The following is a 24,346-nucleotide window of genomic DNA, read 5'->3' on the forward strand; positions in this document are numbered from 1 at the left end:
TGTACTATCACACTCCACATTGGAGTAAATTTGGCAGAGCTGGACAAAATGAAAGAGTAGTTGAGATAGCTGTGGCAGCCGGTAAGCTTGTAATTGGTATTAGTAACGAGTCTACCTTTTGACATGGAGGCAAGGTTATCTAGTAAAGGAAAAGAAGAGTCAGAGATTGACCAAGTGAAGGTGAAGACAGGATGGAACTTGTAAACAAAAGTAGTGAAATTATCAGGATCTTTATGAGTAAAGCTCTTTAATTGGGTCCCTGTAAATGATCTCAGTTGTGTAGCTGAGTGATAGAATCAGGGAAAAGGTGACTGGAATGTGGGAAGAATTAAATACGATATTGTTGTTTTAATGCTCTGAAAATAAAGGGGATAATTATACAGTATCTGCACTCAGCTGTTGTCTTCCATCATAAATGTTTCTTGGCTAGGGGTTCAGTTTCTTCACAAAAAGAAAGCTGCTAAGGGCAGGGCAATAGATGTTGTACATGGGGACTTCAGAAAGGCCTTTGACAAGGTCTGGAGGCTGGATTGGAAGATCAGATCACATGGGATCCAGGTTGAGCTGGTCAATTGGATACAGAATTGGCCACTTGAGAAATATTTAGGAAACAATCGCATTTACTTTAGCCGTGCAGGACTCATGAACAGTAAAACCAATTTACGTTTATTTTCATTCTCCTTAACCTGGCTCCATGTTGTGCTGAGCAGGGCTTCAAAATCTACAATAAACAGGCCCCAGTCTAGAATGGACTAGGATCACTTAACTCTGTGGCATTGGACTATCGGATTAAATTTAGAAATCAAAGGTGCATAAACAAGAGAATGGCTGCTGATATAATTAACTCTGTAAATTGAAGGATCGCAAAGAACAAAATGATAAGAAGTCATCTTTTCCTCACTATCACTATCTATGGTGCTCCATAACCTTCTGTTAAGCAGAAGTAGCATGGACATCAATGGGTTAAAATGTGGATTTGGTTGCACCATGCCTGACAGAACATGTTAATTAAGAAAAAAATAGGAATGAGATCCAAACGTAGTCAGACCACTCTAGGGTGTTAAGAAAGGAGGCAAATTCCATCCAATAAACAAAGACAAATGTAAGGTGACACATCTCTGACATAATTCTGCAGGGTAAGAATAGTTGTATCTGCTAGATATTTTGCTATTATCCCTGAATGACTAAACCAGCCCACGCTGGACAGCTGAGCTCCCCACACATTCAAATTTGACACTCATTTTGCAGCAAGAGATCTTAAAATCTTAGGATAGTTGCTGTTATGTTCAGATCTTCAGATAGATCCCAGATTGCATTCTGCTCCCACGAAATCCTTTCACATGCTCCAGTAAGTGTCTCTGTGGAAAAATAAAGAACTGCTTTCAGGTTGCTTCTAAATCTATTGCATGGTCACGCAAAGATACTGATACAATCAGACTATTCTTAAAGGGCAGGTGAAGAAACCAAGAACCCCTCACCTAGAATCATTAATGATGGAAAATCACAGACTAAATGCTGATGTTATTAACCCCTCCTTATATTGTTGGAATATGCAAAGCAAGACGAGGCCAAAAACATTTCTCCCCTCTGTCCTGAGGAGCTGATTCAGACAGAATAACATTAAGTATTATTCATTCATCATCTATGAACACTCTCCTTCACTTGGCACAGCACGTCCTTGCCCTTTACAACTTCTCTTTTAACTCCTCCCATTCCTTCCAGAACAAGGGTGAAACCATGAGCATTTGCGTGGGCCCCAGCTCTTCCTGCCTATTTGTTGCTTTTGTCGAACAATCCCTGTTCCAATCCTATCTCTCCCCATCTCTTCCTCCACTACATTGACAACTACAGTACATTGGTACTACCTCTTGTACCTGTGCAGAACTCAATAATTTCACTAACTTCTACCTGGCCCTCAAATTTACTGTAACTACTTCTGATGTCTCTCTCTCCTTCCTGGACTTCTCAGTCTCCATCTTAGGAGACAAGTACTCTACAGACATCTTTTAATAACAAACTGAATCTTACAGCTACCTGGATTATCCCCCTTCCCACTCTGTCTCTTTTAAGGAAGCTAGTTCTTTCTCCCAATTCCTCCGTCTCCACTGGATCTGTTCCCAGGATGAGGTCTTTCACTCCAAGATATCCAAAACATCCTCATTCTTTAAAAAATGTAGATTTCCTAAGCTGTTATTGATAAGCCAGTACCCCTATCTCAAACATTTCTTACACCTCAGGCCTCATTCCATCTCCCCCCCTCCCTCCCCCCAATCCAGACAGAACAATGACAGAGTCCCTCTGGTCCTCACTTTTCACCTATCGACCTTCGCAACTAACACATTATCCTCCGACCCTTCTGTCAGCTTTAGCACAATCTCAACACCACCTATATCTTCCCCTCCCCACTCCTACATACAGGGATCAGTCTCTCCAGGATTCCCACCATTCTACCCTCTTGCAGTCTTCCCAATGTAATCACAGAAATTGTTCTGATATCTCCTCCCTCACCTCTACCAAGATCCTGCGCAGATACGTTTTGCATTGCACAGTGTCCAACCTGATCTACTGTGTACTTGGTATGGCCTCCTCCAAGTCAGTGAGACCAAATGTAGATTCAGTGATTGCTTCATCTGATATCTGCACACTGAAGGTCTAAGTTTGAACTTCCAGTAGCCAACCATTCTTTTCAATATTCCCACACTAATAAGTCTGTTCTTAGTCTCATTCATTGCTAAGGTTAGGCCAAATGTAAACTCAATGAACAACACATCATATTCTATCCTGTAAAGTCTTTAACCCAACTGCATGAACATAATTTTTTCTAGGTTTAGGTAACTCCCACTTCTATCTGGTTCAACTGTCCCTTTCTCATCTTCAACCTCTCCCTTCTTAATTTTCCCCCTAATTTTACCCCCTCATGGTGGTCCTCCCTCACCTACAGTCCAATATCCTATTACCTCTTGGCCCTTCCCAGTTTCTTCTATTCCTCGATAATGTTGATATCCCCCCTTCGCACTTAAATCTCAATGTAGGGACCTGTGCCAAAACATTGACTGGACATTTCTACTCATGGATTTTGCCTAACCCACTAAGTTCATCCTACAGCTCTTTGGTTGCTCAAGATTCCAGCATCTGCAGTTTTTGTATTTCTCAAAATGACTGATCTTTGAGATGAAAAGTCAAGATGAATACCCTGTAATGTTATCAATGAAGAAAAGTCAAGTAATGAGAAGATATTAGGAATTGCTTGAATGCATACACCTCGTCAAGTGAAGCCTATTGCTTGATTAAGTAACTTGTTGAAAGAGATTTTAAAAAATAAAGGCACCCCCTCTGTCTGAGTAAACCATTTTGTCTTTTATTAATAGAGGAGGAAAAGACATCAAACATTCATTTTGTTCCTGGAATTCACATTAGGTTGACAATAATTAAATGCAATCTTAAAAATTCAGCTGGCATTTTACCAGCATGGTACATGAGGAACTCAATTGGTTTACCTCCACTGGAGGCCTTCACACTTTGAAATATTAGTCTTTTGTTGCTATCTTGGTTTGAGGGGAAAAAATACCCTGTGGCGCTCTTTAAAAGGTTATGGCAATAATTCAGTGCTTGCAAAGAACTCTAGTCCAAATTAAAATCTGCAGAACCTTCTCTGAAATGCATCACAGCTTCATCATCAATAGATCATGATTAATCATGGCTATATTCAACTGAGCACCGTTCTTAACTGCTCAAAGTGATTTTAATTTGTGTGGAGGGTTTCATCATATGAAATTGATTCTATTAGTTAAGAGTTCATATGGAGAATGAAAATTAAGGCCCTTGGACTGCTTCAATGACAAACCTAGCATGTGGTTTTATTCTAAACTTGATCAACAATGGAGATTATAATTGAATGGCCTAATCTTCGATGGTTCTCATCCCAGAGAAAAACAGTAAGTCAGGGCATCAGATCCTGATTGTTGACTGTGAAAGGACATGTTGTGCAAGGAAATGAAAGACGAGTGGAGGTAAAACACAGAACAATAATCTGAAATCATCAACTCAATTTGTAAAAGTGCAAGAATTCAAGACTAGTTCACCCGAACACAGTTTTCCTTACTTTACAGATCCTTTATCAGGGTGGTAACAGCTAACAGCGTCAGCAATTGGGGTTTGAATCTGGCACTGTCTGAAAGGAGTTTGTACATTCCTCTGGGGGCTCTGGTTTCCTCCCACCATTCAAAAATGTACAGGAGTTGTAGATTAATTGGATGTAATTGGGCAGCAGTGGCACGTAGGCTAGAAGGACTTGTTACCGTGCTATATGTCTAAGTATTTTTTAAATATTATGACTTGCTGAATATTTCCAGCATTTACTTTATTTCCGATTTTAAACATATGCAGGAATTTATTTTGTAATTGGATATTTCTGTATTGTTGAACTTTGTATTTGCCCTTGTTAGCATCTAAACAACTTTGCCACTAATTGCTGTCATCATTTACCTACTCCATCCATTTCTAAAGAGCAATGAAATCGAAGAACAATGTCTCTTCTGCCACTGTCACCATGTTTCTGGAATCTGATCGTTTTTTTTTTCAGTCTTTTTTTTGTCAAAGTTGTAAGACCTGTCATTGAGAATCAATTTTGTTCTCCAAGGCTCATATTTGATCATTATAGTTTCATTCACATATTTCTTTGAATTCCATGACAACTTACACAATGGCAAATTGATTTTTTTAAACTATTTTGCTGTTTTTATGGCATCCTGGAATTCTTCAAATTCTCATTCCTCCAAGTTCACTGGTTGCAGATAATTCTTATACTGTGCACAGAATTTAACATTTATAAAGTTCATCAGGCTTTGGTGCTTGAAAGGTAAATGGTTACCGCTCAGGAAGGATCTTGTCAGATTTCAGAATGAGATTTGTTGTTCCAGGACATCCACAACTGATTTACTCCATCAGCCACTTCAGTGTCTTGCTGATGAAATTTGCCCACTCAAGGTTCTCCAGATGATAGCCTCTTTCTTTCAGGTCACCATAGAGTTCCTTTTTGTTTCTCTTATTCGAAGTGAAGCATTAGACAGCCAGTCCTCTCCTCTTGCATGAACCACAAGGGCTTTGACCAGGCTGAACGAAGAAATCACAACCCGTCTTCCAAATGGGGTTTTCCAGAAGCTTGCCAGCTTGTCCTGTTCCAGTCCCAACTGTTGTTGTTGACTGTAACACTGTAGAAGTGTCTGTCTCTTGCTCTCTCTCTCTCTCTCTCTCTCTCTCTCTCTCTCTCTCTCTCTCTCTCTCTCTCTCTCTCTCTCTGAGAGAACACTTGTTTAACTCTCTCTGCTTGCAAAGCCACATGACCCTCTTAGAACAGCACGTTCCCCTCCAGACAGAAGGTGGCTCTGACAAGCTCTTTCATCTGTTGCCTTTTTGTAAATAACAATCTATTAGTGAAGTCTCTTGGGCACACTCCAAAGCTTTTGCAAAGGCTGTGAGGCCTATATGTCTAGCATTTGCAGAGCTCTAGTATTTCAAATAAGATCTGTTTTAAAGTGTTTGCATGTGACCTACACTCATAAACCTTGCCCCAATTTATCTCCCAAAAACATATCTGTATTCTGTCGCAATATATGCTGTGTACTGGGGAGCCACCTTTAACTTGTATTAAACCATGAGAGAAACTTCAATCTCTGTGTACTTATGTATTACTAAATCACAAATACAAAGCAAAAATCTGGTGAGTTATTGGAATACATATCAGCAATTACAATTAGCATATTCCATGAAAAAAATTGCAGAACTTGATGCTCAGTCCAAGAATCCATAGGCATAACTCTGTTTTCTTTGTAGCATTTTAGGATTGCTAGTCTTAACATTTGAGAGAGTTTGCAAAGCAATCTATTTATCTGCTTGCCATGCAATATCTTTCCTTAGTTTATTCTTGAGTTCTTTTTTGATTAGTGTGATGAGGCACAGTGGCACAGCTAGTAGAACGTCTGCTTCACAGCTCCAAAGCCTGGGTTCAATCCTAACCTTGTATGTTGTCTGTGAAGTTTGCACATTCCTTATGATGATGTGGGTTTCCCCGCTGATTAATCAATTTTCCTCCAATTAATCCATTTTCTTCCCACATCCCAAAGTGAGATTGGTTAGCTGGTTATTGGAAGTTGCCCCTACTGTCCAGGTGAAGTGGTAGAATCCATGCGTGGAGAATAAAATAGGATGAGCATAGATTTGTGCAAATGGGTGCTTAATTGTTGGTACAGAAATGGTGGGATGAAGTCTTGATGAAGGGTTCTGAAAAACAATCATTCTTTTTCTCCCACTGATGCTGCTCGACCTGTTTGAGTACTTCCAGCAGATTGTGTTCTACTCCAGGTTCCAGCATCTGCAGCCTCTTGTGTTTCCAGGGCCTGTCACCATGACACTAAAGTCAATGTGACTTTAGTGATATGATTTGGAGAATAAACCCTGTACATGTGAGCTTCTGTGTATGAAGAAATGAGAAGAAAGGCAATTTAGACCATGATTCTCAACGGGCCATATGGCCCCCTTGTGGGGGGGTCACAGTACATTTAAGGGGGGCCTTGGACAGATATCATAAAATAGTTCTTTATGTAGTCAGTAGAAGAAAAGTGCTGCCCGGACTGGGGCCTCCGCCTGCTTCGCTCTACCGAGGCCGGGGCCACCGCCTCCCCCTCATTTTTGCCCGGATCAGGGCCGCCACCGCCTACCTTCTGCTCGGACTGGGGCCGGGGCCGCCGCCTGCTGCTTTCTGCCCAGACCGTGGCCACCGCCTGCTTCACTCTGCCGAGGCCAGGGCCACCGCCTCCCCCTCGCTTCTGCCTGGACTGGAGCCTCCGCCTGCCTCACTCGACCGAGGCCGGGGCCGGCACCTCCCCCTCGCTTTTTACATTTTACACTCCAGTTACACAGCAGTAAGAAAGGGTGTGACTCGGTCAACCCCATCAGAATCCAACCGGGTCCTTGACCTACCTCAGAGGTAGTTAGAGAACCCAATTAAACTTACCTAGGCCATGTCCACAGGTGATTTGCGAGCAGGTATGGTCCGACCTAGGAGAGGAGGCAGGCCCCTCCAGCCCAGGTAAGAAACCTGCATAGGAGGAGGCCACTCCAATATAAAACCTATGACCCAAGGACCACGCTGCCACGTCCCAGCTTGCTTGGCCACGGCACACGAACCATGGGTGTAAAGGGTGGGGCCAGTACTGCGCACACTCCACTCCACCTAAAAGCTCCTTTGCGCAGGCCCGAGGACATGTCCACGTCCTCCCCCTCCACGTCTTCCCCCTCAAAAGATGCTTACAAACTCAAGCTAACATGCTGGAACATCAGAACCATGCTAGACAAGGCTGACAGCCACCGACCTGAACGTCAGTCTGCCCTCATCGCACATGAACTCCTCAGACTTGACATCGACAAAGCCGCTCTCAGTGAAGTCCGCCTTGCAGATGTAGGCAGCCTCCAAGAACGCGGCGCAGGCTACACACTCTACTGGTCTGACAAGCCTATGGATGAACGACGCCTATCTGGTGTAGGCTTCATGGTCAAAAACTCCATTGCCTGCAAACTCGAATACCTCCTGATAGGCCACTTGGACCGGATCATGTCCATGCGACTCCCCCTTCAAAACAAGCGTCGCATCACCCTCATCAGTGTCTATGCCCCAACCCTCCAGGCGGAACCAGCAGAAAAGGACAAGTTCTACACTGATCTGTGCAACCTCATTCAACTCACCCCTACAGCCGACAAGGTTGTCATCCTTGGCGACTTCAATGCTCGCGTCGGCAAAGACTCAGAAACCTGGCCAGGAATCCTGGGCAAACATGGTGTCGGCAAGTGCAACGACAACGGGCATCTCCTGTTGGAGCTCTGCGCAGAACAGCGGCTTGTCATTACAAACAACCTTTTTCAGCAGAGGGACAGCCTGAAGACTACCTGGATGCATCCCCGATCCAAACACTGGCACCTCCTAGACTACGTCCTGGTGCGAGAAAGAGACAAATGAGATGCGCTCCACACCACGGTCATGCCCAGCACGGAATGCCACACTGACCACCGGCTGGTTCGCTGCAAGCTCAACCTTCACTTCAAGCCAAAGTCCAGGAACAGTAAAGCCCCCAGAAAGAGGTTCAATGTTGGAAACTTGCAGTCAGACGAAGTGAGAGAAAACTTCCAGGCAAACCTCAAAGCAAAGCTCAAGGATGCAATCCGCCTCAAGGACTCGTCCCCTGAAACCCTCTGGGAACAGCTGAAGACTGCCATACTGCAATCCACTGAAGAGGTACTGGGCTTCTCCTCCAGGAAAAACAAGGATTGGTTCAACGAAAACAACCAGGAAATCCAGGAGCTGCTGGCAAAGAAGCGAGCTGCCCACCAGGCTCATCTTGCAAAGCCGTCCTGGCCAGAGAAGAAACGAGCCTTCCGTCGCGCATGCAGCCACCTTCAGCGCAAACTCCGGGTGATCCAAAATGAGTGGTGGACTAGCCTCGCCAAACTAACCCAGCTCAGCGCGGACATTGGTGACTTCAGGGGTTTTTACGAGGCTCTAAAGTCTGTGTACGGCCCCTCACCCCAAGTCCAAAGCCCGCTGTGCAGCTCAGACGGCAAAGTCCTCCTCAGCGACAAGATCTCATCCTCAACCGATGTTCAGAACACATCCAATCTCTTTTCAGTGCCAACCGCTCAGTCCAAGAATCCGCCCTGCTCCAGCTCCCTCAACAGCCCTTAAGGCTAGAGTTGGATGAGGTCCTCACCCGGGAAGAGACATATAAGGCAATTGAACAACTGAAAAGTAGCAAAGCAGCAGGTATGGATGGAATCCCCCCCAGAGGTCTGGAAGGCTGGTGGCAAAACTCTGCATGCCAAACTGCATGAGTTTTTCAAGCTCTGCTGGGACCAAGGAAAGCTGCCTCAGGACCTTCCTGATGCCATCATCATCACCCTGTACAAAAACAAAGGCGAGAAATCAGACTGCTCAAACTACAGGGGAATCACGCTGCTCTCCATTGCAAGCAAAATATTCGCTAGGATTCTCCTAAATAGAATAATACCTAGTGTCGCCGAAAATGTTCTCCCAGAATCACAGTGCGGCTTTTGCGCAAACAGAGGAACTACTGACATGGTCTTTGCCCTCAGACAGCTCCAAGAAAAGTGCAGAGAACAAAACAAAGGACTCTACATCACCTTTGTTGACCTCACTAAAGCCTTCGACACCGTGAGTAGGAAAGGGCTTTGCAAATACTAGAGTGCCTCGGATGCCCCCCAAAGTTCCTCAACATGGTTATCCAACTGCACGAAAACCAACAAGGTCGGGTCAGATACAGCAATGAGCTCTCTGAACCCTTCTCCATTAACAATGGCGTGAAGCAAGGCTGCGTTCTCGCACTAACCCTCTTTTCAATCTTCTTCAGCATGATGCTGAAACAAGCCATGAAAGACCTCAACAATGAAGACGCTGTTTACATCCGGTACCGCACGGATGGCAGTCTCTTCAATCTGAGGCGCCTGCAAGCTCACACCAAGACACAAGAGCAACTTGTCCATGAACTACTCTTTGCAGATGATGCCGCTTTAGTTGCCCATTCAGAGCCAGGTCTTCAGCGCTTGACGTCCTGTTTTGCGGAAACTGCCAAAATGTTTGGCCTGGAAGTCAGCCTGAAGAAAACTGAGGTCCTCCATCAGCCAGCTCCCCACCATGACTACCAACCACCCCACATTTCCATCGGGCACACAAAACTCAAAACGGTCAACCACTTTACCTATCTCAGCTGCACCATTTCATCGGATGCAAGGATCGACAACGAGATAGACAACAAACTCGCCAAGGCAAATAGCGCCTTTGGAAGACTACACAAAAGAGTCTGGAAAAACAACCAACTGAAAAACCTCACAAAGGTTAGCGTATACAGAGCCGTTGTCATACCCACACTCCTGTTCGGCTCCGAATCATGAGTCCTTTACCGGCATCACCTACGGCTCCTAGAACGCTTCCACCAGCGTTGTCTCCGCTCTATCCTCAACATTCATTGGAGCGACTTCATCTCCAACATCGAAGTACTCGAGATGGCAGAGGCCGACAGCATCGAATCCATGCTGCTGAAGATCAAACTGCACGTCTCCAGAATGGAGGACCATCGCCTTCCCAAGATCGTGTTATATGGCGAGCTCTCCACTGGCCACCGAGACGGAGGTGCACCAAAGAAGAGGTACAAGGACTGCCTAAAGAAATCTCTTGGTGCCTGCCACATTGACCACCGCCAGTGGGCTGATATCGCCTCAAACCGTGCATCTTGGCACCTCTCAGTTCGGCGGGCAGCGACCTCCTTTGAAGAAGACCGCAGAGCCCACCTCACTGACAAAAGACAAAGGGGGAAAAACCCAACACCCAACCCCAACCAACCAATTTTCCCTTGCAACCGCTGCAACCATGTCTGCCTGTCCCGCATCGGACTTGTCAGCCACAAACGAGCCTGCAGCTGACGTGGACATTACCCCTCCATAAATCTTCGTCCGCGAAGCCAAGCCAAAGAAGAAAAAGAGGAGAAAAGAAAAGAATAAAGCAACTAAATTCAACTGCTCCACAGAGAAGAAGACTCATAACTTTGAACAGAATCCTAAGTGGGCATACCCAAAAACAGGATGAGAATGGTTGCTTCGGATAATAGAGAGAACCATCCATCATGAAAGATTGCGAGATTTAAATACAGGAGAATTTCTCTTGTGTCATTGGAACCGTGTTGCTGAATTGTCACTGTTACTTTATGTCTTTTGGTATCAACTTTCTGAGAGAGAGCTGCTGTTCAGAATAAATTTTGTTTTCAAGACTCAATTAAGAACATTGCAATTATACTGTACCTGTTATTTTCTTTGAATTCCACCACAATGTTCACAATGGCAAATTGGATTTATACCAACATTAATATTTTTATTGTGTTTTCCATTTTGTTAAGATCAGCATGGAATTCTTTTCATTGTGTAAAGAGGAAAATCAGTTGGTGAGGGTGTGGTTCATAAGGATGTTGCTGGTAGTTTCTGAGAACTTTTTAAAAAATTGATTTAAAGCATTCTCTTTTACCTCAGCTACACAATTAGCTTTCTATGCTATTTTTCGTGACCAGTAGATTTTAGTGATGGCTTTCTCCAAAGCAGAATTGACTTCTCAAGATGGAAAGTAAAGCATCAGTAAACCAAACATATTTGGTGCCATTGAAGGATGAGTTTTGTGACTTTAAAGGAACTATTGAGTTTGCGGGGAATATTATCAGCTGTAATCAGAACATTCTCATTGAATGCAGAGTGCAGCTGATAGTCCACAAGTTCCTAAATATGATTTTGTTTTATGAGTAGCCCTTTAAAATGGCCAATCTTAACAAATGAGACAGTTTGCAAAGCAATTTATGTGTCTGCATACTGTGTACCTTTTTTTCCCTAAAGCTTATTCTTTCTTCATGGGTAGCACAATTAAGGCAGTATAGTAGCACTGATAATTGAGCATTCAGTCAGCTCCAACAACTTCGGCTCATACCTGGTTTCAGGCATTTTTTATATGATGTTTACATGAAGATTAATTCTGAATGATCCATTTTCCTTCCACATGCAATGATGTACAGGTTGGTAGGTTTATTGCCTGCTGTAAATTGCCCCCAGTGTGCCAGTGAAGTGGTAGAATCTGAGCAGAGATGATAGGAATGAGGAAAAAATAAAATGGCATTAGTATAGATTAATAGAGATGAGTGCTTAATGTTTAACATGGATTCCCTTGGCCAAAGGGTCTTTTAATACTCTAATAATCTGGCATAGAGAATAGATTAAGTGTAACTTCCTATATGTGACTTCTGTGTAAGGAACAAAGAGAAGAAAAATATTTTGATCCCTTCTGATAGAGCTTATGTTTAGATTTTAACCTTACCATGTGTGAGGGACAATGCATGGAGAACAGCAAAATAACAAGGGATCATGGTTCTTTAGATCATTATAGATGTACTCATTATTTACTTTGAATTCAATGAAAATTTGAACTTGTATTGCAAATATCAGCTTGGAAGCTATGGAAGCAATGTTACAAAGAGAAAACATCCGTTGGTAGCAATAAATTTAGCTGTTTTCATCATAAATGTAATTTGATGACTTCAATGCAAAATAAAGGTTCAAGAATTAGGTTAATGGAAATTGCTATTTTAATTGAATCGCAGTTAAGACTATTAAAGTGTATTATTTTCATTCATTATTGATGAAGGAGCTATCAGGTTAAATCATAAAAGGTACATTATATTCTTCTGTGGTCATAAATGAAGGAGGAGACCACCTTGGTTTGACAACTCATTCTGAGAGGAACAAGTTAAAGTTTGCCGATGCTTCCACAAAAGTTTGGGGTGGTTTGGTATAACATTGCAAACCATAACAAATTTCTACAGATGTGTGGTGGAAAGAGTGCTGACCAGCTGCATCACTGTCTGGTATGGGGACACCAATACCCTTGACCATAAAGCTCTTCAAAAGGTCATAGGCATAGTTCAGGACAACAGACAAAACCTTCCACACCATTGAGAACATCTATGGGGAACCCTGCCGTCGGAGAGCAGCAGCCATCATCAAGTATCCACACCACCCAGCACACACTCTGTTCTCGCTGCTGCCATCAGGATAGAGGTAGAGGCACCACAAGACTGGCCCACAGGTTCAGGAAGAGCAGCTACCTCTCTACCATCAGACTACTCAACAACAAACTCAATCAGGGACTCATTTAAGGTCTCCTACGATTTATTTTATTGTTTGCTTTTTTCCCCTCTCTGTATTGCACAGTTGTTTACATTTCATTATTTGTTTACATTTGTACATTGTGTACAGTTTTTTTTGCACTAAATAAGTAGTAATTCCACCTCGCTCTCAGGCTTGTGTATCATTTCACGTCTGGAAATTAATCTGAACTTTGAATCTGTTAGAGCCTGAACTGGCAAGCCAATAAGAAGACTTGATTTCAAGATTCTATATTTTGTTATGTGCACAAAAAAGGTTTTCCTTTGTTTGCTTTTTAAAGGTAGACAAAGAGGCAGCATTAACATGGAACCACTACCAAGACATGAAAGAGAAGCAGAAGAGAGATCAGAGTCCAGGGATCCCAGCACCTCTTCCAACGCCACCTTGTCCTCTGCCCTGTAACCTTCATAAATCTACAGATTAATGCTGGAGCTGACAATCAATGAGAGGTATAGAACTACCAGTACTAAAACAATGTGCCTGGTGTGATTTGAAGATTTTCTCATTTAAAATTTGGTGTCAGGTTGTTGAGAGAAATAATCAAGCAACAGTTTGCTTTTAGAAGGCTTGATTCAAATTAGAAATTGAGAAATTTTTATAAACAGATTATTAATGTTTTATTAGCGTTTTGTTCATAACTCTTATTAGAACAACTCATTGATTTAAACTAATCTTCTAATATGGAAAGGGGATCCATATAATTTTCTGTCTGTAGTTAACATGGAATTCACATGGTAATGTATTACATTCTGAAGCCAGTATGTGTTCAGTGTTCTACGTAATGTTTGGGACAAAGAACCTATTTTTTCCTTTATTTTCCCATGTGCTCCACAGTTTTAAATTTATAATCAAGCAATTCATGTATGATTAAAGGGCACATTCCAGATTTTATTCAAGTATTTGTATATATTTTGGTTTGACATTTTATACATGATCCCCTCATTTCATGGCACCATAATATTTGGGACATAGCAGAGGTATGCATTTTAAAGAAGTCATGTCTAGTACTTTCTTGCATATTCCGTGCATACAATTACTGCTTGAACTCTGTGATTCACAGACATTACCAGGTGCTAAGTATCTTCCCTAGTGATGCTCTGCCAGGCCTCTCCTGCAGCCATCCTCAGCTCCTGCTTGTTTTGGGGGCTTGTCCCTTTAAGTTTTCTCTTCAACATATGGAAGGAATGCTCAGTTGGTTTTAGATTAGGGGACTGACTTGGCTATTCAAGGATTTTCCAGTTTTTACCTTTGAAAAACTTCTTTGTTGCTTTATCAGTATGTTTGGGATCATTGTCTTGCTGTAGGATAAAGCACCATCCAAAGAGTTTGAAGACAATTGCTCAAACTTAAGCAGGTAAAATATTTCTGTACAAAACACCTCCGAATTAATGTTGTTACTGCCATCAGCAATACATCATCAATGAAGTGTGCCGGTACCTGTGGCAATTATATGTGTCCAGACCATAACACCTACACCCACTGTGTTTCAGAGATAAGGTGGTGTGCTTTGGTTCTTGGGCAGTTCCTCTCCACCTCCACACTTCACTCTTTCCATCACTCTGATGCAGGTTTTTTTAATTTTTAATTTTTTATTTTTCACACCATAAATCACATTAGCCATGATATACACTATTTCTTTTTCACACATATACAGTGACTTTTTCTCCCCCTCCCTCCTCCCAAGCCACCCCCCCACCCCCCCCTCTCATCCATTTTAGGTATACAATCTAGGTTGCATTAAGCCAGTCAGACAATGTTGTCATTCAACAAAAATACACCAGAAATTCTACTGAGTCCATTCTTTTCTTTCCTTCTCCTTCCATCAACTTGGGTAATGTTTGTCCCCGGTAGGTTTTCGCTATTGTATTTAATGTAAGGCTCCTATACTTGTTCGAATATTTCAATATTATTTCTTAATCTATATGTTATTTTTTCTAATGGAATACATTTATTCATTTAAATTTAGTAGTTTCTTCCATTTAATTTGGTTATGTATTCCATTAATATTTAAAGTCATATAGTTCAGCGTAGCCCTTTTATATTTTGTTTATCTTCTCTTTCCGTTTTTCCATCATTACCTTTCCTCCTTTTCCATTTCTGTTTTCTTATTTTCAACTCTTTATAAGACAACATTCCTACAACATCCAACATTTTCCTTATTCTCCTATTTCTATCTTATTTATCCCCAATCTCCCCTTCCCCTCCTGAGTTGTCCTTTATCCCTTGTCGGACAACCACATCGCCCCTCTCCATTTGGATTTGCGAATCCACTCGCAAGCGTCAACTGATTTTGCAGTGACCGCTATTTCCCCAAACCCCGCCCCCCCCAGAAAAGATTTCACTTTTCATATGTCACAAAGGTCACTCTTTTAATTCCCTCCTTATTCTCTCTATTCCATTACCTTCCCTTATTAATTCTTGTCTATACTATCTATATTTTCCTCTAAGTACAGATACATTCACGTATGCACATTGTCTCTAATCACTCTTATACCTCTTTACCCACATACATATCAATCGTGATCATTTTTACTCTCATTACCCGTCTTCATCCCTCAGTCTATTTTTGTCTTTACCCACATACATATCAATCGTGATCATTTTAACTCTCATTACCCGTCTTCCTCCCTCAGTCTATTTTTGTAATTGTTCTGCAAATTTTCGTGCTTCTTCTGGATCCGAGAATAGTCTGTTTTGTTGTCCTGGAATAAATATTTTCAATACCGCTGGATGCTTTAGTATAAATTTATACCCTTTCTTCCATAAAATCGCCTTTGCTGTATTGAACTCTTTTCTCTTCTTTAGGAGTTCAAAACTTATATCTGGATAAATGAAGATTTTTTGCCCTTTATACTCCAGTGGTTTGTTGCCCTCTCTTACTTTTTCCATTGTCTTCTCCAGTACCTTTTCTCTTGTAGTATATCTTAGGAATTTTACTACAATAGATCTTGGTTTTTGTTGTGGTTGTGGTTTAGAGGCCAATACTCTATGTGCCCTTTCTATTTCCATTTCTTGCTGTAGTTCTGGACATCCTAGGGTCTTAGGGATCCACTCTTTTATAAACTCCCTCATATTCTTGCCTTCTTCATCTTCCTTAAGGCCCACTATCTTTATGTTTTTCTTCTGTTATAATTTTCCATTGTATCTATTTTTTGAGCTAGTAGTTCTTGTGTCTCTTTAGTTTTTTTATTAGATTCTTCCAATTTCTTTTTTAAGTCTTCTACCTCCATTTCTGCTGCTACTGCCCGCTCTTCCATCTTGTCCATTTTCTTTCCCATTTCTGTTAAGGTCATCTCTATTTTATTCATTTTCTCTTCTGTGTTGTTTATTCTTTTTCTTAAATCCTTAAATTCCTGTGTTTGCCATTCTTTAAATGACTCCATGTATCCTTTAATAAGAGAAAGTATATCCTTTATCTTGCCTTTCTTTTCTTCTTCTATTTCACTGTACTCTTCCTCTTCCTCTTCTTCTTCCTCTGGGTTGGCCATCTGTTGTTTCTTTGGTGCCCTTTCCTTCTCTTCTTTCTTGTTTCTATTGTCTTCTGTGGTCTCTTCTTGCTGCAGGTGTTCTGCAGCTGTCGTTGCCGGCTGTGGAGATCAACTCCCCAGCTGGTCCCCCCTCCCGTCGGTGTGTTTTTTTTCATTCGCATCGCGCATGCGCGATTCCTCGCGCATGCGCGGTTGCGCACTTTTACTCGGCTCAGCGAGCCATTTTTGTAGTCCATTATTTACCGACCTGAGGGAGCGGGCTTCTCTCTCCGCAGCGGGCCTCTTCGGACAGGTAAGGCCTTCACCTTTTTCCTCCTTTGTCTTCTCTTCCTCTCTTCTTACCGTTGCTTTCGATTTTTCTTTTTTTGTCGCCATCTTCTTTCCACCTTTATACTCACTTTTCTGTAACTTTTATTTCTGTGCCTTTGTGTTTTCCTTTGTTTTTCCCGACTTTTCTGGAGAGGGCTGGAGTTCACCGTCCGGCCACTACTCCATCACGTGACTCCTCCCTCTGATGCAGGTTAATCTTGCTTTCATCTGTCTGCAACACCTTTTTCCAGAATTTTGCAGGCTCTTTCCAAATACTTCTTGGCAAACTAATCTGCCCAGTCCTGTTTCTGTGGCTTACTAGCGGTTTGCATCTTTCAGTGTAGCCTCTGCATTTCTGTTCATGAAGTCTTCTGCCACAGTTGTCATTGACACATCCACACCTGCCTCTTGAAGAGTGTTTCTGAACTGTCGGACAGGCATATGGTGATTTTGCTTCATTATGATGAGAATTCTTCTGTCATTGGCAATGAAGGTCTTCTTTGAAAGAAGAATCACACATTTTTTCAATATATACAAAATCCACCAACTAACTACAAACTTGTGATGTTTCCCCTCTCCCTCTCCCACCATCCACTCCCCCCTCCAAAGAAAAACCCATGAAAGGAACATTTTCAACCAACCACCAGTCTGGCCCTCTATGATTGGACCAGTCACAAAATTAAAAAAGACTAGATGTGGTGTCAATGCTTCCAATAGACATCCAGAGAAGCAGTAGTACCACTCCCTTATATAATTTTTTAAATTAATCCACCTATTGGTATTTTTGTCGGGGTGCGGCTACAATTGCACTCCCATGTGCGTAAAGTATGGTTTTAAATTCTGACGAAGGTGCTGTGTCAGTTTCTATATTGTACGTGATTTGTTTCCAAGGGAATATAGCTGCACATCTCTGTAGTCCACCGACTGATAAGGAGAGGGGAGTCACACTTCCAGGTCATCGCTATACATTTTTTTGCAACAGACAAAGCAACTAATACGAATTTAATTTAGAACTTAGATAGTTTATAGCTTGTGTCCATAAGGTTCTCCAAAATATATAACGTCAATCCGGTGGGAAGGCTACTCCCGTTTTCTTGCTTAGTATATTAGCTAAATCCTGCCCAAATGGGCTCACCTTTACACAGGACCAAGTTGCGTGAACAAACGTTCCCACCTTCAGCCCACACCTAAACCACATCTCTGAGACCTCTGATTTCGCCCTATGGATCTTGTGCTGTGTGAGGTAGAGCTGGTGCAAGAAGTTGTATTGAACCAATCTGTATCTAGAATTAATCACTGCTGTCACACTGTTTCTACACCAGTCCAACCAGCATTTCTAACTAATTGTGATGCCCAGGTCTCTCCCTTGACCTGTGTAGCCCCTGCTCGGGGCTCTCACCTTGGAGGACAGAGGTATATTCTCAAAATAAATTTAGGTGCATTTTGCAGGTCCTTACAGTCGCCTTGTGATTACTGAGCTCATCAGTACACTCTTAATGATGTTCCAAACAGTTGATTTTGTTAATCCTTAGGTTTGGGGAACATCTCTTACTGCTTTATTCTTGTTTTTCAGCCTTATAATGGCTTCTTTGACTTTCATTGGCACAACTGTGGTTCTCATGTTGTAGAGTGGAAAGTACAGACTCCAACGGTGATCAAAAGCTTAGAAGGAGGCCTAGCTCTCTTATACCTAGAACAATGAAGCAATTAAACATACCTGAGTACTCACACACACCCGTGAAGCCAAATGTCCCAAAGATTACAAAAAAACAGGTGCAGTTAATGATTAGAGACTGACATCAATTCCTAGAAGATTTCTACCAGTAATCGTATGCTCAAAAAAGTGGCATGCATTGTGCTTTTGAGTCCCAGTGTTGAGGAGAACTGTAGATTATATAAAATTAGAATTATGTGATCAAAAGTGGCATGCATTATGCTTTTGAGTCCCAATGTTGAGGAGAACTGTAGATTATATAAAATTAGAATTATGTGATCAAAAGTGGCATGCCTTGTGCTTTTGAGTCCCAGTGTTGAGGAGAACTGTAGATTATATAAAATTAGAATTATGTGACCAAAAGTGGCATGCCTTGTGCTTTTGAGTCCCAGTGTTGAGGAGAACTGTAGATTATATAAAATTAGAATTATGTGACCAAAAGTGGCTATGTGTGGTATCTTAACGTGATTTGAGGGGCTGCATTGTACTGTAGCTCAGCTATTCTCTACTATTTTTTTTGCTATGGTCCCCTTACGACTTGGCTCAAATTTTATGAGCCCCTTCACTGTGAAGCAGTCAACTTGAGTTGATATCTTCTGTACTTCTCTCCTACTGACTATGTTAAAAAAACATTAAAAACATATGTGAGGTGAAAAGAAAACAAAACTTTTACTCTGAGCATAACCTCTGTGGCTTGTGATTCCTAAACAGAGAGAAATAAGGAATTATTCTTATTGAATGTGTAGGAAAAAAAGCAAACATGAACATATATATTACAAAAAAATGTTTAATGGTTTCTTAGAGTGCAATGGTCTGTTTACAATGAGTCATTAGAGAACCTTAAACCTGAGGATGTGAAAACTTAATAAAAATAACTTTAATGCATAATTGCTCTAAAATGAAAATTTGAATGAGAACCTTTGGCTTCATGTTCCTGTCAACTAAACTTCCTTGCTGAAGACACATTCAATTTAGTATGTTGAGGGAAAGGCAATGAAAAATACTTTGGCCTTTTCCCATAGTTTTAGAAATCTCTTCGGCAGATTGCTCTTAACCCCAAAATCTTTTTTTTAATTGATTAAACTTACAACGTAGTAATGTGTATTGTGGAGGGTCATGTGACCTCTCTGCCTAGAAACTGGTGGGAATGTGGAAGGTCATGTGACCTCTCTGCCTAGAAACTGGTGGGAATGTGGAAGGTCATGTGACCTTTCTGTCTGGAAACTAGTCAGAAGTTGCATCACCTGCCAATCAAGGTTGAACTCTACCCATTCATTAGTGCATGGATGATCATTGGCCCCTTTAATCACCTCGTGATTACCAGGATCGGACCCTCCAGCTAACTGTACTATAAAGTCCACCACGTGAATCAAATCTTTCTCTTTTGCTCTGAAATGAACCCTGCTCCACTCCAGGTCAAAAACGGAGGACAACGCTTGTGGAGTCATTGGTAAGGTGTGCACTACATAGGGAACAGGGTTGTTGTACATTAGAGTTGTAGATAGCATTGAAGCTGTGCCCACGTTAGAAAAGGAATAGCGGGTCACATATTTTAATCCTTGCAAAGCCAAGGTAATGGGGGGGGGCATTTGTGGACCATGCTCTCCCCCTCCCATGAGTTATTGTGCCCCCCTCCCCACCCACGCACCCACAGGCCAAGCCTTTGGCACAAAACTTTGCATTTTATTAATTCCATTTAAAAGTTAAAATCTTTTTGCTAAATGAAATAAAAACAAGAAGAAAAACATATGCGCATGACGTCAGAAAGGAAGTTACGTTGTTAATGCATGGAGCGCACATGCACACATCACGTCATAATGGAAATTGGTTCGAGATTGCGAGCAGCGTGTGGGGCATGTTTAAATCTGAATAAATTGTGTTTACTGTTCCTCCATTGTGAATCAATTCTTAAGGACACATACAGCACAGAAATGAATATAAGAAAATGGCTTCACTTACCTGCTTCTTCAAGACCTCCTCCAATGGAAGAGAGAGCAAATGTGCTTGTGCCTTGCATGGCCACCTCTTGAAAGCCAGAGCCTCCTTCTGCAAGCAGCCATGATGCACCTGCTATAGAAAGCGCTAACTGTGGATGATGACCCAAAGCAATAGATGACCTCGGGACTTATCAGCCCAACCAAATCATCTTACAACAGTACCCTGCCATCATTTTCAGTCATTGGAAGCTTTCACTTTTCTCTGCTTTGTATCACAACTGAGACTGGGTTGAATACAGCATCAAGGCCAATGTAGCATTTTGTTTTTGCTGTCAGCTGTCTAGCACCACTTGGAGGACTTGGACACTGGATATCTTTGTGAGTGTGGACTTTTGTAACTGGAAAAATGCTGTGGAGAGAGATCTGGGATATCATAAACACGAATCCTTAAAGGAGCACATTTCTTGCTTCTATGGAAGGAGCGGAAGAGGCATGTCCGTACTGGAAAGGACACTTGTCACCGTAGACCAACTTTGAAAGAACAGGTATTATGTTTCCTCTCTCAATGACGTTCTCAGATTTTTGGCAGAAAACCAGTTACCTTTTCGAGGGAAGAGAGAGGCCGTTGATAACATGTCAAGGTGGGGGAGTGGACTTTTCCTCTCCTTTCTGGACAACATGCTTAAAAAGGACCCTGAATTGGCTGAGGTTGTGAAAATTATCGAACGCAATGTCATGTACACCTGTCACGACATGTAAATGAACTCATAAGTACACTCAAAAGTGTGGTTACAGAGGCTATAGTGGAGGAATTAGGAGATTTCTATTACACATTGAAACTAGATGGAACCCATGACCCCACTGCATGTCTCATTTGATTTGTAAATGAGTCATATGAGGTCACATATGTCACCATGGCAACAGCTGGCAAAAGTGGCACACATACATTAGCAGACACCATTTTGGCAGAGCTAATTGATGTCGGACTGCACTAATCAAAGATTCTAAGCCAGGTATTTGATGGGGCTGCTCTGATGTCTGGGAAACATGGCGATGTCCAGAAGCTACTGCAAGAGAAACTAGGTACGCTGATTTAACCACCAGCTACATGTAATGATGGTACACACAATGCCAGCAGAGGCAGCTGTAGTGGACTTCTTTCATATGTGTGATTCCCTCTACAAATTCTGCAAGAAGCCCACAATCGCTATGCACTATAAAGCTGTGCATCTTAAACTCCTTCTGGAATAGAGATGGACAGGACAACTTGCCACTGTGTTAGTCATTCTAAAATCCTTCAGTGACATAACATCTCCTTTGACTTTGTGTTGGTCTGTGTCGCAGAGATACAAATTGAGTCTGTGGGCCTACTGAGTGAGATGACTGAGTCCAGTTTCACATTCATTGCCAAGTTAGTGCACACAGTTCTTTCCCTGTTGGACCTACCAAACAAGCTTCTGCAGAAAGAGGACACTGACTTGATGACAGGTTTAAGTATTGTGGCTCATGCAACAGCTTGTGTACAGAAATTCCATTGTGACGAGGAGTTTAATAAGGTGTGAGACATGATCACAGCGCCTCACTGAGACCCACAATCCCTAAATGGAGTCAGAAAGTGAACATGACTATGGATAATTATGTCATTATGGGAACTACAGGACACAAGGATGATAACGCTAAAAACAGAACTTCAGAAACTGTACGATAACACTATTGATTCAGTGCTTGGAGAGATGGATTAAAACATAAACATAGAAACACAGAAGATAGGAGCAGGAGTAGGTCATTCGACCCTTCGAGCCTGCTCCACCATTCAATGAGATCATGGCTGATCTTAAAGTTCAGTACCCCATCCCCGCCTTCTCTCCGTAACCTTTAATACCCTTATACTGAATAAATATATCTAATTCCCTCTTAAATATATTTAATGAACCTGCCTCTACTGCTCTCTGTGGCAATAAATTCCACAGATTCACCACCCTCTGGGTAAAGAAATTCCTCCTCATCTCGGTCCTAAATGGTTTGCCTATTATCCTCAAACCATGGCCCCAGGTTCTGGATTTTCCCATCATTGGAAACATCCCATCTGCATCCATTCTGTCCAGTCCTGCCAGAATTTTATATGTCTCTATGAGATCCCCTCTCAATCTTCTAAACTCCAGCGAGTACAATCCCAATTTGCGCAATCTTTCCTCATAAGTCATTCCTGCCATTCCAGGTATCAGCCTGGTGAATCGCCTCTGCACTCCCTCCATTGCAAGAGCATCCTTCCTTAGATAAGGTGACCAAAACTGCACACAATACTCCAGGTGGGGTCTCACCAAGGCCCTGTACAGCTGCAGTAAGGTATCCTTGTTCCTATACTCAAACCCTCTTGATATGAAGGCCAACATACCATTTATGTAATAAATGCTCCACCAACATACAGATTCAGCGAGTGCTACTCACAGTTGGCTAGTACACTTGTACTGAATCCAGAAAATGATACATTTCTTGACGTAAAGGCTGTGAAGCATATTATAGACTTGTCACAACCACCTATAATTGAGAGTGTACGAATTTGCTAAACAGTTTTTCAGCTCACAAATACAATCACAGCCAATTGAGGGGGATTGGACGAATGAGCACATCTTAGCTTAATGCCCAGTGTACCAACTGCTTTCAAACATGCCTTAACATTTGGCACCTCCACAGCAATGTGCAAGAATTCATTCTCCACTCTGAGAAATATATTTTCGGACTACAGACGCACAATGCTCCACAAAAGAAAGGTCCAGTTGGTTCAGCTAGTGTTTGAGAGGGACTTAACCTGAAAATGCACAACTGAGTGGAATGACACTGTTATGTCTTTGTGTTACTTGGGAGGCTTCTTAAATAACTTAGAGATGCAAGATTCAAATAACAAAAGAGACTTTATTTACTGATGCCTACCACCATCTCAGGAAACTATTCACACACTCACATATACATATACATATGCCTCACAGTGGTGCACTACAGTTAGAAGGCTGTATTCTTACACAGTTACAAAATAGTTCATATTATCCTGACTATATAACAGACACCATTCTGAGGATAATTCAGCACCAACATTTGCCACCTGCAACTCTTCCAAAGGTAAGCCATGCATTTAATTCACTTTATGATGCCAGCCTTGACCTTCATGATTATTACACAAACTGTTAAATGATTTTTGGATCTTTCAGCATTTATTCAGTAAGAGTGGAGTATATAGTCTATATCAAATGATGGTGCACAGTGCTGTGTGTGTGAGAAAGAGAGAGAAAGAGGTGGCTTGTATTTTGTGCAGTGTTGGTGCATAGTGATATGTGTGCGAGAGAGAGAGAGAGAGATTTTGCCTCATGTTTTTAAATTGAAACTGGGTTGGCGTGTTGGTTGTTGACGGCAAAGTCTTATTATCAGCAGCTTATGTGTGGTTAGAAAGGGAGAGTTTCTGGCCATTTGGGCCCACAACTGAGAGCTGAGACCAAGGGGAAGCCCTTCAAACAACAAAAGGTGGAGTAATGGTGTAAATAGAATTGAATGTAACAATGTACAGTGATGGAAGTGTGTGGATACAGAACTTTGATCGATTTTCCTTCTGTATTTAATTTATTGTGATTAAAGTTTAAGTTTGGTTAAAAAAAATCAATGCTGGGAGATCTCAGTGGGTCAGGCAACATTGTATTATATCAGCAGTAGTTTTTTTTTGTGTTTCACTGAGGTTCAGTGTTCATCTTATATATTGCATTGAGATGATAAATACATCTGAAGCACAAAATGGTTGCTTTTGAAAATAGCTTTATTCCCATAGATACTGGCAACAATACTTGAGTGAAGGAGTACAGTTTAAACCCAAAGTTGAAGGTGTTTAAGTTGCAAGTCCAAATGCAGAAACTAGCAAACCCATCCAGCGTTTTATTCCGTACTTGTAAAGAATTTGCATAGGATTGGTTAAATGTACAAAATGTCAATCGGGCAGTAAGGTTATACATATTGACCTCTTGTACATATTGACAACCATTGTGCACACTCCCAATCTGAACACGAATGGCACACGAAACTGCCACATGAATGGCAGTTTGTGCCCCCCTCCCGCTGCTGCAGTTACCCTAATGCCCCCCCAATTAGATTTG

General features: G+C 41.9%; 2 long non-coding RNA genes across 2 annotated transcripts in view; both read left to right on the plus strand.

Annotated features, from left to right (window-relative positions):
* LOC138762641 (uncharacterized) overlaps window positions 1–13,205 on the plus strand; it is a 71,012-nt gene extending 57,807 nt beyond the window's left edge. Inside the window, exon 3 of the long non-coding RNA XR_011357007.1 lies at window positions 13,043–13,205. This is a non-coding gene — a long non-coding RNA (uncharacterized lncRNA). The remainder of the gene's footprint in view (window positions 1–13,042) is intronic.
* A 7,941-nt stretch (window positions 13,206–21,146) lies between these two features.
* The window catches only part of LOC138762642 (uncharacterized), an 86,999-nt gene continuing 83,799 nt past the window's right edge, over window positions 21,147–24,346 (plus strand). The window contains exon 1 of the long non-coding RNA XR_011357008.1: window positions 21,147–21,293. This is a non-coding gene — a long non-coding RNA (uncharacterized lncRNA). The remainder of the gene's footprint in view (window positions 21,294–24,346) is intronic.

The sequence above is a fragment of the Narcine bancroftii genome, chromosome 5 (assembly GCF_036971445.1).
Source record: "Narcine bancroftii isolate sNarBan1 chromosome 5, sNarBan1.hap1, whole genome shotgun sequence".
In the NCBI taxonomy this organism is placed as follows: domain Eukaryota; kingdom Metazoa; phylum Chordata; class Chondrichthyes; order Torpediniformes; family Narcinidae; genus Narcine; species Narcine bancroftii.